The sequence below is a fragment of the Myiozetetes cayanensis genome, unplaced genomic scaffold, assembly GCF_022539395.1.
Source record: "Myiozetetes cayanensis isolate MyiCay16 unplaced genomic scaffold, myiCay2020 scf13, whole genome shotgun sequence".
In the NCBI taxonomy this organism is placed as follows: domain Eukaryota; kingdom Metazoa; phylum Chordata; class Aves; order Passeriformes; family Tyrannidae; genus Myiozetetes; species Myiozetetes cayanensis.
Window position 1 is genome coordinate 5831348 of NW_026086937.1, and position 14693 is coordinate 5846040.

The 14693-nt window shown below is 43.4% G+C and overlaps 1 protein-coding gene across 1 annotated transcript in view; it reads left to right on the plus strand.

The window, feature by feature from the left end:
• The first annotated feature begins 7742 nt into the window (after positions 1-7742).
• SPSB4 (splA/ryanodine receptor domain and SOCS box containing 4) overlaps positions 7743-14693 on the plus strand; it is an 83229-nt gene continuing 76278 nt past the window's right edge. The window contains exon 1 of the mRNA XM_050308326.1: positions 7743-7960. The gene's annotated coding sequence lies outside the window, so the exon portion shown is untranslated. The remainder of the gene's footprint in view (positions 7961-14693) is intronic.

The window sequence follows — 14693 nt, forward strand, 5'->3', positions numbered from 1 at the left end:
TCCTGCTGGCGTTTCTGTTCTTAATTTAAATATCTGGGCTTTGTTGCCTGTTGAGTCACTATATGCTTGCTGTATAAATATGATGTAAAAGATTTTATCCTTTTTTTTTTTTTTTAATTTTAGAAAAGTACAATTTGGGCTAGAAGTACCCTTAGTCTTTCAGAGTTTAGTTAGCAGTGGGATGTATGCTCTAGTATATCTGACATGGTGTAAACTGCATATAAATCACTATAAGAAAAAGCTCTATTGGAGGGCAGCTCATTACTTTATGAACCCTATTTTTAAATCAGTTGTAACAGAGTGAAATATAAGTGAATAATGGTTTTCAGGTGTATATTTTGAGTGAGCTAAATAATGAGATTGCTTTCTTTGTCTCCTCAGACCTTGAGTTTCTCTTCCAAAAGAGAGTCAGTGGGATTGGTTGTCCTTGGCAAACAATAAGCCAGAGCAGTATCTGGGCTGCAGTCCCTGCTGTTTTCCTCCACAGAGATGGTATCTCTCTTGTGAGCCCCGTGCATCGTCCCAGGTAGGGCAGGCAGTGCTTCACAGAGGGCATTAACAGAGGGCCTGCCTAGACTGTAAATTGCTGGAAAATGGTCCTGTAGGGCCACACTTTCACTTCACAGCATAGGATGTCACAAGGGCTGTAAGGGGTTTTGAGGGAGGAGTGGAACTGCTCTCCTGGCCCACGCGCTTTGTGTGCTTTTCACCTTTGTTCACCATCTGTCCTTGCTGGAGCTGACGTCTGCCATCTGAGCGCTGCCTCCCTCATGCTTAATTCTCTGAATAGATGCTTATGGCTCCCTCAAAAAAAAAAAAAAAAAAAAAAGCCCTCAGCAAAGCAAAGACAATCGGGTGTCTTTGTGAGGCACACACTTCCCTGTCCCCATGGTGCTTTTGAGCGCACACCCTTCCGAACAGCCTTTTGTGTGCTCAGACCCCAGATGGCTGCCTGCAGTCACAGCCTTTAGCAGAAGAATCATATTCAAATTGTCTAATGGATAATAAACTGTACTGACTTTGCTTTTGATGTGAATGGATGTTTTCAAGTTGGAGAAACAAAAGATCTCCTGGGGAAAATTGCTGGAGATATGTATCGTTGTAAATCTTGATTGGGGTGTGGGGTGAAACTGAATAAATTACAATTACTTATTGGGTTTGCTGAGGAAACAAGCACTGCAGAAGTTGAAGATTAAACCACAGAAAATATCATAGAATATTTCTTAAATCCTGTTTGCTAGGTTATTGCAGCTAAGCAACTAATACAGACTTGGTTTTGTATGTTCTGAATTCACATGGACCATATTTGACACCTAGAATTCTTAGCAGTTTAATTTTATTGAAACAAAGTGCTTTCAATAAGACTTTGCAGTTGCTAGAATATTCACAGAAGTTTCCAATGGCAATAACTTAAAACCTTTGAGGTTCTCTTCCCTCTCCTCTGCCCTTCAAATCAGGGAACAGAAAAACGTGATTCATCCTGAGAGTTTCAGATGGAGTTTCCTGGAGTTTCAGATGTTGGTACTCAGTCTGAACAAAAAAAAAAGGAGTCCACACTGATATTAGTCAGACTTAAATGTTATCTTTGAGTAAGTTTTCCAGGGTTGGAAAACAAAGTTGTGGGGTTTTTTGTTTGGTTATTTCTTTTGTTTGGTTCGTTTTTAACATGATGAAAAAAGTGCCAATGTAAAATTTTTTTAGCCCTCTGAGGCATGTTGCTAAGACATGTTTTTCTAACATCTAAACAGTTTTGTAATCTTTTTAGAAGTAGTAATTTTTACCAGATTTTTAACACAGAAGGTAAGATTATGAAGTAGTAAAACTCTTAGGTGTATATAATATTCCTAGAATATTTTATACATATATATATTATATGAAAACCTATAAAATAAAGGATAAAACAAAGGTGAATGTCTGGAATGTGCTGAGTAACAGTAGTAACGTATTTTTATTGGGAGGATGTGAATAAATCTGTCTTTGATACAGCTTCCAAAACTTTTGGAAAATGCAGGGTTTCTCTGCCAGTAGCAAAGCAGAATGCAGGACAAATTCTGGCTTTTCAAAGAGATCTTTTTTTGGACCTACCTCCCTTTGTGTGACAGCTACATTTTGAAATCTCATGCAAGTTATCCACTAAGCATTTTAGGAAAGCAGTTTTGAAACAGAAGCAGTCTGTTTCAGTTAAAATTTTTCTGGGTGCTATGTGTGAGAAACAAATTATTATTACTTACATTTCCAGAAATGCATCGTGGGGAAGTCTGGGTGACAGACCTACCCACGTCAGCTCATGACAGGATTTGAAAGGACAGCTGCTGTGCTATGGTTTTGCACACTCAAATTGCCTGTGGTCCAAAGTATGCACCTCTTGGCTTTCCACGAGTAATTACTTTGGGATGTATTTGCATTAAAAGAAAAAGATAGGAGAGAAGATCATTGCAGTCACCTCTTGCTGACTATAGAGTCAAACCTTTTCCTGTGGGAGGCCACAAAGGCCTATTCTCTCACAGTCCCAGTGAACAAGTACCAATATTATCAGAAGCATCAATAACATCTAATCTGAATTTCCTTCACATGTGTTGCAGCTGAGGTGACCAAATGATCCGGGGGGGGGGGTTGGGTCAGTCATGATTTACCCTAAACCAAGCTGAGATGGTATCGATACACTGAAGAGACTTAAGTGAGCTAATGAGGATCCACTTGCACCCCAAACTCATTGTGTCACTGTCCTTCTGCAACACAAACACATCATGTCCAGCATCAGCAGTCCTGGATACTGACTTGGTTTGAGGTGTTCCTGTGACAGCCATCATCCCAGACTCTATATCCATCTCTTTCAACTGGAAAATGTGTGTTTGAAATTACCTTCCTAGAGTTGATTGTGCAATGTACTCCAGGCAGTGCAGCTTAGTAATACCACTTGAAAATTAAAGCCAGTGCTAAAGATGATTACAATCATTACTGGAGTTCAAAGCGGAGACCACAGACTCTCATGATGTCAGCCAGCCACCAGTCAGGTTCTGATGGGGTTTGTGGCATTGTAATGACTTAAAGGCTCTAATGTAGTTTTGAAGCAAGTTCTGAGAAAACTCCTGTATGTCCTAAACTGCAGCAGCCAGTGGAGGTACAGACTGTCTGGGCTTCCCAAACAGGAACTGCCTCCTCAGAGATCAGACTCAGACAGAGGTTTCTGTGTTACAATTTAACCACTGGAATTTGTCCTTTAGGTTTTGCAGAACCCTAAATAAGTAAGTAGAATGAGTTTTGGATTGTTTTGGTACGGTAACAACTATTGCCATTGTTTATGAATTGATTCTGTTGCATCTTCTGAGATGTCCCTACCTTGCTCACTGTTGGCACAGGCCAAGGAGTCATAACAGTGTTTAAGAAAAAACCCTTCCCTAAAAACCTTGGACTGTCTTGTTTCTCTGTTGGTGGAAACTTATGGTTGTCTATGTCCCACTAAACTTTGCATGAGGGAAAGACTCTGCTCCACAGAGCAATCAGCTACTTGAGGTCCTTGAGCATGAGCTCTGGTGAAGATAACACACAAGGAAAGGAACGGGAACTTGAGCTGCTTCTTACCTGAGAGCATTGTGTTTGTGTACTCTGACTTTTTTTCCTTTATCTGATGTGTTTGGGGAAGAGACTTGGCTGTGTTATAGGACATGAAGTATGCACTAAGCTTCAGAAATACATCTGAGACTGTGGGTAGCTCTGGTTTTAGATAGGTGCACTTTTGACATTTTAAAATAGGCTGCTTTTGCATTGTTAAGTATTTCTGAATGTCATCCTTATTTCTCAGATGGGGTATGCAGGATCTTCATCCTCTGTTTAGAATCTTTGAACTGATGAAACATTTATGCAAGTGCTGACTTCCTAATCTCCGTGGGGTTTTGTCGTCGTGGTTGTAAGGGGATGAACTCCACAAAGGTAAATTCTAACTTCTGCCCACCGGCCTAGGGAAGCACATCTCGGTCTCAGTAGCAATTTGTCAGTTCATTAGGAGATGCATGTACCCTAGGTTCCAGGTTAATGGTTTTGGGAGCCTCCAAGGAGTGGTAAAATCCAGATTCATGGCTTCTAGTGTATGGTCAGGTCAGAATAAAAAGACCCATGTAGAGAAGTTCCTGTTCAAACAGTGGTTTGAGTGGCCAGAGCAAGGCATGTGCTTCTGTGTTTCTCTGGATACTTTCATGCAAATGTCCAGCATTCATAGAAGCAGAGTTTTAGGGCTGTAATACTCTTAAGGTTTAAACACCTTGAGTGGGAATTTTGTGGACTTTGGACAACTATAGCCAAAGTCTCATTTTCTCATGTGGATATTTAAAATATCCAAACTATGTAAAATATCCAAAAATATAAACCACAGATTTTCATCATAATTCTCAATGTTGGCTCCTCTGTAGGCCTGATGATTGTAGTATTGCTATACCTGAGAGGGCTGTTAGAAATAATATGGGTCCCTGAGGCATGATAAATGAAAATATGATGCAATGGAGCATAGTTCTTTACAGTATATAAATCTCCATTGTATATTTGTGCTGCCTTATGGACTTCAAGGTGGGCTTTGTCCATACTGTCCATTCAGCTGATAACCTTTTCTTTGTGGCCTTGTTCAATTCTCCCCTCTACCTTTACCTGGAGCTTGCACAAAAAGATTTAGTTGATCTAAACCAACTTTCTTTTTCCTCATCTTTTTTTCTCAACTGCATTTACTGTTTCATGGGCAGCAGTGAACAGCTTTTACTCTCAGTTGTCTGCCCAGCAATTACAAGATGACTGGAGAGGCAGGAGATTTCTCACCTGCCCCTCACCACCTAACCATGGTGTTTCTCAGTCAAGTATAATGTGTATTATTCTTAAGATTTCCTTTTGGACTGTGAATTTTATTTTGTGAGGTTAATTTCAAACCAGTGGAAGACTTTAGAGAATCTGAGTAATGCACAATGCTTATGATACAGCCTGGGTTCTGCCATAGGGGATGTGCAGTTCCAGAAACTGTACCAAATGGTTCATTTTGTTGGTTTTGTGTTACAGAGTTTATCTTGAAAGGTTCACAGTGTTACACAAACATGCACCTCTTCCTCACCTCCCCAGGTCTTGTGTGAGATCAGCTCAAAAGAACTGGCTGTATCTGTACCACACTCAAAGTCTGTTTTAAAATTGTGTTAATATTTTAAAATGTGTTTATTTCCTATTCTTTTACGTTCTCATCTATATACAAATAGCGTGTTGTAGCCCTCATTAATCAAAATGACACTTTCTACACCCTCAAGTGTTTTCACATTTGCACATGAAGTGTGTTCCCAAAACTCTGTGCTCCCTGACTGATCTCTGCATTGTGCACTTTTCAGACCTATGTGTCTAAAGCTGGCTTAAAAGATACAAAGGTTGACTTCCAATGTGATTCCTTTAATCTTCTTTTGTACAATTAGTATTACAAACCACGTAGAAGGTCTTTCCAAGTTTGCTTTTTGCATCAAGCTTGGCTCAGGCACGAAGGACCACATCCCATCTTACCCTGGGAAACACACTGCTTGCTGCCAAAAGAAGTGTTAGGAGACACTGCTGTTTGGGGAAAGTGTGTAAGAGAAACAAGGCTGTTAACAACTGAGGAAAAGAAAGCAAAACATCCTCCAAGGCACAGACTTGGCCCACTGACTCTGTTCAGACATTGCTCTTCTAGGGCTCCTCTCCCCAGGGAGTGCCATGGAACAGATAGTAGCTGATGCTTACATACAAGAGGAGGATTTAAATTCAGTAACTTGTCTGCTAGTAACAGCACAGACGACTACTCATCTCAAGACTTCCATGTATGCATATATAAACCAGACAAAGACTGCCTGAGGGAATGGGAAGCAGTAGAAAGCCTCTTCTAGGCTTAAAGAACTGTTGAGCATATAGAAAACTCCCATTCATCCTTTGTTTTCTATCTACTGTACATCCCAAACGCTGTGGGAATGGCTGTGTATGCAGGGCCTGGAGAGGAATTGGAGTTTAGTGCTCTCTTCTAAAATATTTCATAAGGGTTCAGGAGTGTCTGACCCCCAGGGGCTCCTCTAGGTCTCCACAGAAGGAGTGCTGCGATTATCCGACACTTTGTGCCTACATGGCATGTGTGAAACACACAGCCAGTTTTACTGCAGCTCGTACTGAGGATTTCTTGACTGAAGACTCTCAAAGAATTTGCAGAATTTCCTCTCTATTTTTTTATGATCTAAACATGAGTATTTCTCTTGTCTGGCTCAGTTCTTTGCTAAAAGCCTGTCTGCAAACTTTAGTAAAAGAAATAAAAATAATGTAGAAATAGTATCATCATGAAAGTGCAGGGAACAAAAACTTTGCCCTCTCTACGCCCAGAAGTGTAAAGCATAGGTAGAACAGAATTTGAGGAAAAGTACTTAATAATGTAAGTTCTTCACCTTTGTAAGTTTTTATTGTCTTATCCTGGAAGAGACATTTATTTTATGTCACCTTTATGGACTGGTCTAAGGTCTCTAAGAGTGGATAATCTAGTTCTTGGGGTAGGAATTTCATAACGTGATGAGAACCAGCATCTGACATTTCTTGTCTTGAGTATGGACCCAAGTGCTGTAAGTGTGAGAGGAAAAACAACATCTGTATGAACCTATGCTGGTGTTCCTGGAGGGAGAGGGGGAGGCTGACTTAGGGCCAGAGCTCAATAGGGTTAGAAAACACTGATTTTCATGCTGTTATTTACTGATACTAATGAGCAGTGATGAAGTGTTTGCCTTTTGACTGTTTTGTAACCTGCACCAGTTAGACAGGACTTGCCTTGCCTGCAGCCTTGTCGAAGACTCGAAGCTCACCTACAAGTGTGGGGTGAATTACACCTACAAGTGTAATTAGTGTTTCACCTGCATGTAGGTGGCTTACAAAGCCCAGTAGTGCAAACCTCTCCTCTCCCCCCGCACTCCCCCAAGAACGCACGTGCTTATTTCTCATGTCAGTGCCCGATGCGCGGCACCGAGCCCGTGTGCCATCCCTGCCCGGCTTGCGCTCGGCTCTGCCTCGCAGACCATGAGGCGCCAGCAGGGACTCTCTAGAAGGACTTGGAGCATTTCATCTGCCCGTCGCTTCCCCGTCGGAGCGGCACGCTGGAAGCTGCTGCTGTGCCTTCCTGGAGGTGCGAAGCCGCTGCCCGGTCCGCCCTGGCGATGGTGCTGGGATGCGGGCGGCGCTGGTGCGGGCAGGCGATGGTGCGGGCAGTAGGCGATGAGGCGCTGCTAAGAAAGTTTGCCGGTGCCCGAGGGCGAGTTTCACGCGTGAGCAGCGTCGGGGGCTGTCGGGGTTGCCCGTCCCGGCCGCGCTGCGGGAGCGGGCGGGCGCTGTCGGGCTGCGCTCGGCGGGTGCCGGAGCTGCCGCGTCCGCGGGGGCCGGGCCGGACCGGGCTGGGGCGGAGGGTGGGGGGAAGGGGGAAGGGGCGTCGCCATCTGCTGTTAATTCCGCGGTCATTGGATTAGTAACCCGCGGTGATGAGATCAGCGGGATCGGCTTTCGCGAGGGGGCTCGGCGCTGGCCGCGCTGCCCAGCTGCGCCGGCTCTCGCATGAGGCGGCGGCGGGCGGCCCAGGGGCAGGCAGCGCGCACAAAGCCCGGTAGCCGCCGCAGGCCGCCGCCCCCGGGCTCCGGGCGGGGCTCCCGGGCGGCCCGGCCGAGCCGAGCGCAGCCCAGCCGAGCCCCCCAGCCCCCCGGGCGCGGTCCGGGCCGCGGCGCCTCCCGGCTGCTCCCGCCTCCCTCCCCGGGGCAGCGGCGGCCGCATCAGCCTGTGCCGGGCGCGGGGCACACGCGCTCCGGCGGGCGGGGAGACGGGGGGCTCCCGAGTTTGTTTACTTGCGATCCGCGGCTCTTTTCCCCGGGATTCCTTTTTTTTTTTTTTCTTTTTTTTTTCCTTCTACCGGCGTAGCGGATCGGCGGCGGTGCTGTGCTGGGGATTTATGGTAAGTTTGCGGTGGGTGAATTCTTCGGTTCGTGGGAATTCTGTGTTTTGTTGGACCGTGTGTGGAGACGCGTTTGTGGTTGGTTTATTTATTTATTTATTTTGAAACAGTGCTTGTTTTCAAGCTGATGTTAAGAGAAATACACTTGTGAACCGTTTTCTGGTTTATAACGAAATGGTTTACAGTAGAAATTACTTTCCTGAGCTACATATTAGAATTATTCCTAGATGTTGGATAACTGGCGATTTACGTTTCTTATGAGCTGAATTAATCTGACTTCACGCTGGCGAAAGCAAAACCTTTTGCCTAACGATTGCCACAAGCTAATGTTTTACAGTGGTTACTTGGTGCTTTTTCAGGCAGTAAAAACCAGACCTCAGTTCAACTTAGACGGATCTGAAATACTAAACTGTCCTCTCCGTAAGAGTAAGAGGCAAGCTGAACCTTTGTCAAGACAAGCCTGAATTTGTATGCGAGACTTGTGTTTCAACAAAGGGAGGTATTGACTGAATTTGCCCTCACGTTACTTGTGAGAACTCGGAGCCAGGCAGTGGCGTTTGCTGTCGCTGGTAGGAAGCTGTTCCTGCAGAAGCACCAAGGGCAGGGGAGCTGAGCGCTGCCCTCGCAGCCCCATTCATTGCTGGAGAGGCTTCGGCGCTGATGTGGCAGCGTCCGTGCTGGCAGCGAATCGTTTTTATTTCCTTGTGCCCAGGACTTAAGAGTGTAGGCTGCTACAGGGTGGGAAGTGTCCTATATAGAGAGATGGCCAGCTACCACTTCAGCCGCTGGTTTGATGTAGGCTACAGCCCCTCGGTGTTTAAGTCATACCTGCTATTTTCACAGTGCTCTGTTTGCCTTCCGGTGACAGAAGCAATCCCTGATAAGGTATCTCCACGTTGCAAAAGAACTTATCAGGAGAAAAAATAGCCCCATAGAGTTACTCTTGATGTTTATGTTTGAAACTGGCCTGACTTGTGCAGGGTATCTCAAAGGATGCTACATTTTTAATGTTGTTTCTGTAACTAAAGGAGCCCGTCAGGGACGTGAATATCAAATTGCTGTGAGATTATTTGGTGCTGCTGACAGAGAAATGCCAGATACCGTATGTTCTCTTAACAACCAGAGGAAGTTTTATAACTGACCTTAGTCGTGTAAGTCTGGTTTCCTTGGTAGCTAATGTGCCTCAGTGTCTTGCTGCTGACTCTGGATGTCCTTGGATGACCGTCCTGTGCCTCAGTGTCCCTGCCAGGGCTGAAGGCAGGCTCGGTACTTCTCTGCATCACAAGGATGATAAAACTTCACAGATCTGTGCCTTGCTGAGGCCCTCATGTGGGTGTTGCTCTGGAAGTACATATTGGTGCTGGTAGGCTCGGAGAGCCCTGTGTTCACACCCATACCATCCTGCCAGTGTGTGTTTGTGTTTGCAAATGTCTCCGCAGCCCGATTTCAAACACCGGGCTTCCTGCTCGACAGGCTTTGGGGCTCGGGAATAACAAAGCAGTGCCACCTTTTTGCCAGGAACTTTTCAGAGTTGTGAGACTTTTGTTTGTTTGTTTGTTTGTTTAATAGAAGCATGAAAACTTGCATGAGAATTAATAATCAGATATCTTGTTTCTTGAAACAACCAGAACTTCTGATTTTTGGTTTGACCAAATTACAGTCATCTTTGTGACTCGTGTTTGTGCAGCATAGGAATTCCTGAACGATGGGCCATCTCTCCGGTGACTCCACAAGCAGCAGCTCATTAACTTGTCAGGCTTCATTGTTGCTGTGTAAACTTCTGTAATGGATTTTCCATGTACCAAGAAAAATTCAAGGAAGCTATTCTTGTCTCATTTTTCCTTCACAATCACCGTTTGCTCCTCTTCTGTGTATAGGACACTGACCTCTTCTTGTGGGGAAGGAAGATAATTTTCATAGTGGCACTTGATGTCATATTCCAGGACTCTGTCTGATGGTTACTTTGAGTTGGCTTCTTTTGAGGCAGCTGGAGAGTTTTCCTTCGAGGAGCTGTTTTGCCTACACATTTGAAATACGATGACAGCAATTGAGGAAGAAGGCATTGCATGGTTTTCTAAGATGTTAACTGTTAAAAATACTTGGCTAAACTGAAGAGCAGCATCAAGCTAGATACTCAACTACCCCCATAATTCTGCATGGCCAAGAAGTGGAAGGTGGAAAGAGAGATGCCTTTACCAGACCCAAGTCTGTAAGCTGTGCTGTGTTTTAGCTGTCATCTCTCTTTAGCCTGCTTGGCTGCTCACTGCTGCTGCACTGACAGCCTCTACTCGATTCTTTTTGTGCTGGGGCAGCATCACTTCAGTGCAAATTTGAGGCTCTCAGAGCGGTGAATCTCAGGCTGGTAAATCTCAGGTTGAATAATGGTAATGCAGAGTGTCCTGGATACTCACTTCCGTTTCCACCATCAGTTAGTGAGGATAAATGCACTCTTCTTAATAGAATATCCATGTGAAGGAAACCTAGATGTGTTTTCTTCTTAGCAGGTTTCCCAGGATGGAGGATGGACGTAAATATTACTGGACTTGATAAATCCTGGAGACCAAAGTGAGACTGATGGCAGAGAGGAGTGGAGGCTGGTGCCTGCCTTCCTGATGCCATCCAGGAAGCAAACCTGGACTCCTGGCTCCAGTGATAAAGGACTCCATGCTGGGAAACCTCTGTTTAGATGGACACAGTGGTCTCAGTGTAGTCTCCCTGTGAATGAGTGTGAGATACACACACGTTTTCCTGGGAATTTAAACTATTTATTAAGCCAGTATAGATCCATTTCCTGTGACGAAGGCATTGCTTAAACCTGCCCACTGAACAGTTAACCAGTTTTTGAAATCGAAACTCTACTATGTAAAGTTGCTACGTGTGGCTAAATATTTGCTAATAATTCTAGAAGTTAGTGTTGTTGGACTTACTGTTTGAAAATAAATGTGTGCTGTGGGTTGAAACTTGCCAGACCAGATAGCTACCTCGCCCACACTTATTTTTCATGGGGTTGTGTACGTACGTGGTAGTGAATCTGCGTCACTCCCTGCAGCACACACAGCCTTCAGGCCTGACTTCAAACTGTCTTTGTAATATGTAACTTAGGCAGCAGAGAGCTCTGTTAGCTGACGTGCAGTTGGATAAGATGTTAATGCATCACGCGCTTCCTGCAAGAGCAGTTCATGTCTTCAGACTCCTTTAACTTCAGTCAACTTATGCTCAGGTTGTCTGTGGGGCTTGGTTGTTTGGAGCATTTTACTTACTTTGCTTTGAAAAGGTGCACGTGTATCACTAATACTGGTGCTAGACTGCAAATATCCTAGGGAGCACTCCTCCAGAAGGGCTGAATACAGAGTTTACCGATAAGTTTCTCAAAGAACAACAGTTTGTTTGTTATTTTGTTACAGTGTCCAAGCTTCTGTTGCTTGCAGACAGCGGTGCAGTGTGCTTGACCTGTGCTCTCTCAAGGGTTAAAGTATTTGAAATGGTGGGTACTGTCTGAATCCCATTTTCAGGTGATGTCTGGAATGATGTCAGAAAATGCCTCTCCTGTGCCTCAGCTGCTTGTACAACTCCACAGCCCACAGTCCTTTAGATCGGGTGGTGATAAAATTAAGGTTGGAGGGTTTTTTTTTTGTGTGTTTGGAAAACTGACAGTAGAATCAGTAGCATTCACAACCTATCAAGGAAGAATCCTTGCCTTGAAGAGATTTAATTTTAAAGCAAAGCTTAAAGAAAACAGTGTGCCCCAGTGGCCTTGGTGGCAGTGTGGAAAAATACATCAAAGAGGACAGCAAGAAAATGTGGCTTATGTTTTGGGAGCAGTGCTGGTTAAGAGAGAGCAGTGCCCTCAGAGTGCCACGACTTTGGGTTAAGAACTGCAGTTGCAATTTGACTGTCAATAATTGATTAAAACGTGATGGCTCTATTTTGTCTATTTGGTGGATGTCACCTTTGCCTCAGAGGCCAATGTGGTGCAGCACCTACTTTTCTGTAGCAACTGAAATACAGGAATTTAACACGATTGCTGTGGTTTGGCCATAGCAATGAAGGACGTGAGGAGAGTTCATATCTGTTTCCTTCTTTAGTGAGAGGTGAGGTGCCTGGACTAAAAGACAGGTGTTCTGTGACCTAAATCTGTTCGTACTGAAGCCGTTTGAACTCAGAGCAGTGCTGAGCAGTATTCTCTATAATTTTTTGCTTCTCTATGCTTATTTTACTTATCTTTGGATTGAACATCATGGGCTAATCCTGCTCATGACTGGTGTCAGATGACAGGTTTTATTGTGTTGCACTGCAGAGTGCAGGTGACTTAGCAACTTTATCTTCGAGGATTTGTCAGAGGCTGAAATGACAAGTAAGCTTTGGTGTGCAGCATGAAGCTCAGCAATGTATGAGATCCATCTTAGAGCTGATTGCAAGCTAATTCTTTCAGAGCCATACAGCAGAGACTCCTTAATTGAGTCTGGCTCTCTTGATTTAAACACACATTTCCTAAAACTTGTTCTTATACTGCCTTTCTCGTTCTACCCTTTTTGCCAAAGTCTGGTGTGCATTTGTGCCTCTCTGTGGTAACAACTCCTAAAGAAGATTTTGCAAAGAGATTTTGAGAGAGAAAAAAAGATTTGGTCATATTTCCACTGTCTTGTCAGAAGAGTGAGGGTTTCCTTCCTGCAAAAACAGGTCCATGCTTTGGGACCTAACCATGGTCTGGACTGCAGCAGCTCATCTCCTGAAACCTCCCCTTGCTGGGAAAGGGAGCTGCTGAGTGAACCTCCTGTGGAGTGGCTGGACAGCCTAGGATTCCTTTTGTCTGCAGATAGCATGAGGAACTGGTGGCTGCTGACTTTGCTGTTGTATTTATTTCTTCAGTGTTTTTTTCTGCTTGGTACCTAAATATGGCCCAGGTCTGTGTAAGAAGGGAAACTGAGGCCCGTACCTGGAGACCATTCAAGCTCCTTCTACACTTGGTGGCAGCAGCAGCAACAGCCTCGTGTAACCTTGGCTGGAAAAGGAGGTTCTTGGATGGATGTTTGGTTCTTGGATGGGTGTTTGGTTCTTGGATGGGTGTTTGGTTCTTGGATGGGTGTTTGGTTCTTGGATGGATGTTTGGTTCTTGGATGTCTGTTTGGTTCTTGGATGGATGTTTGGTTCTTGGATGGATGTTTGGTTCTTGGATGGATGTTTGGTTCTTGGATGGATGTTTGGTTCTTGGATGGATGTTTGGTTCTTGGATGTTTAAAAATCAGCCTACTTAGATTTGCTTTTTCATGTGAGAGCACTTGCGTGGCTTTAGGCATGGACAAAGGTGAGATTTTTCAAATCTGCTGAAAGGTTTAGGTGCTCAGTTGTCATTTAATTTTAACTGCTTTTCCTCCATCTCTTCTTCAAATGAATGCAGAAACAAATTGCCTCTAGTAAAAGGAAAGATTTTTTTCATTACATGTTGGAGGTCAAAATTTTAAAAGAAAACCTTGTTGCACAAAGTATTTACATTGCAGCTACATTTTATACTGAGGATGTGCTGTCCACAGAAATCACTAAATGTGGATTGTAGGCATAATCATCATCTATGCACTGGTTTTTTTGTTTTTCTTTAAGAATATTCTAAAAAATAGTTTTGTAAGGGACAGATGAAAATGGTTTGAAAGAAAGTTGGCTGTAGTGTTTGAGAACTAAACTAATTCTCCAAAATTTTGAGCTTATTTTCTAATTGTTTCATGATAGAAGCCACACAAAATTAAACAATAAATGCACTGTTTTGTCAGCAAGGACTGTATTACTTGACAGGAGAGAAAATGCCATGACAGTCAAATTTATGTATAGCCAAGGAAATAGTTGGTTTAAGTGGGGAATAAAAGGAATTTTGAACACTGAGCTTTAAATATTTTCTGAGTTACTAGCGCAATTATAAAAGGTTTCTTGTTTTGAGAATTACTTTAAAGGTAGTTTGGACACAGAAGGGTATTCTGGTACTTTTGAAACTCTTTTTTTCGAATTTAAGTGTTTTAGACTCCATTTCTAAATTAAGCTCTGCTCTTTTCCTCACCAAAGTTTGTCATGTGCTTTTGACTGCAGAACTGTAATGTTATGAAGTGAATAGTTGCTTTAAAATGAAGTTTAATTTATTTGTACTTATGTTCTCTGCTCAGCGATGCCATTACATTTAATTTTGTAGTGTATCCTGTATTTGATTTCATTTCTGTGAATTATTGGCTCAAGTTACAAATGATCCTAAAATTCAGTATAGCTGAAGTGGGGATTTAGGAGTTAAAATTGCAGCCTGGTCTCTATGGTGTTGTTTGTGTTATTTTCAGGCTGAGATACTTCACTGAGGTTAAAAACCCCAAACATTAAAATTAAATTTTAAAGACTCCATTTGTTTGGTTATCTTGAAAGTTTATTTTAATTTAAGTTGTAAAGGTGTACTTGTAGATATTTTTGTCTGATTTGTGTAACGTATTTGCATGGGGAGTTGAATATCTGTTCCTCGTGGGTTATCACTAATCTACTTGGATTTACATTGAGGATCTCAGTGAGTGATACCAGCCCATGCTGAACTCTTTCAAAGACTGAGAATATTTTGAGGTTCCAGCTAATTCACTTGGGCAGGGCCATTATTTCATCCTTTGCCCAGGGAAGAAGGAGCCAGCAGTGAGTGCACCTCTGGGCAGGTGTTAAACCTGAGACTAATGAGAAATTTAATTCTGATCTTTGATGTTTTCATCTCATGCTT